Source organism: Triticum aestivum, chromosome 1A, assembly GCF_018294505.1.
Source record: "Triticum aestivum cultivar Chinese Spring chromosome 1A, IWGSC CS RefSeq v2.1, whole genome shotgun sequence".
NCBI classification, from domain to species: domain Eukaryota; kingdom Viridiplantae; phylum Streptophyta; class Magnoliopsida; order Poales; family Poaceae; genus Triticum; species Triticum aestivum.
Genome location: NC_057794.1, coordinates 268,731,988 through 268,732,809, shown reverse-complemented (window position 1 = coordinate 268,732,809; position 822 = coordinate 268,731,988). Strand labels below are relative to the sequence as shown.

The 822-nt window shown below is 51.9% G+C and overlaps 1 non-coding gene across 1 annotated transcript; it reads right to left on the bottom strand.

The window, feature by feature from the left end:
* Window positions 1–377: 377 nt before the first annotated feature.
* On the bottom strand, window positions 378–509 carry LOC123072703 (small nucleolar RNA Z247). Its single transcript, XR_006435324.1, has one exon. It is a non-coding gene; the product is annotated as a small nucleolar RNA Z247 (small nucleolar RNA).
* Window positions 510–822: the final 313 nt, after the last annotated feature.

The following is an 822-nucleotide window of genomic DNA, read 5'->3' as shown; positions in this document are numbered from 1 at the left end:
TAGCAACAACAACATGGCGGGCATCCAGGATGTAGTCCCCATCGAAGTGATGCCAACAATCAGTGACTTCATGACCAGATTTCTTACAGAGTTGGCAGTGAGGTCGACCACGTGAGGATGGACCACGACGGCTGTTGTTGGTGTTGAAGCCGCCGCTGGTGTTGTTGTTGTAGCCCCCGCCGCTGCTGGAATTGTTGCTGTAGTTGGCGCCTCCGTAGCCACCACCACCAGAACGAGCGACATCGCCCTGAGGTATACTACGCCCGCGACCTCCACTGCGGTTTTCCCCCTGGTGACCACGGCCATGTCCGCGACCACGTGAGACAGAGTTGGGGAGGATTGGCGGAGATTGGTGCCATGGAGGAGGCTGAGACAGGCATCAAAACTGAGGAGCTGGCTATAAAATTCTTGGACCGTGATCGGTTCCACACGAGAAGCAAGCGCAGAAACAACAAGATTGTACTCAAGATCTAATCCAGCAAGGATTTTTGACGTCATCTCCGGATTAGAGAGCACAGCACCGGTGCAAGCAACCTTATCGGTGAGACTTTTGATTTTTGCAAGGTACTCGGACATAGTCATATTACCTTTTTGCAGGTTAGTCAACTCAATGCGGGTATTGATAGCTTGAGCCTGAGTTTGAGTAGCAAACATGGCATGGATGGCACGCCACACCTCGGCTGGCGTCTGGAGAGTTACGAACTGAGCAAGAATATCATGGGAAAGAGAACCCATCAAATATCCTTGGAGCTGTTGCTGATGTGCATACCAGAGGGATTGGGCAAAATTGGCGACTTGCTCCTCTTTCCCGTCCTTGGTGAT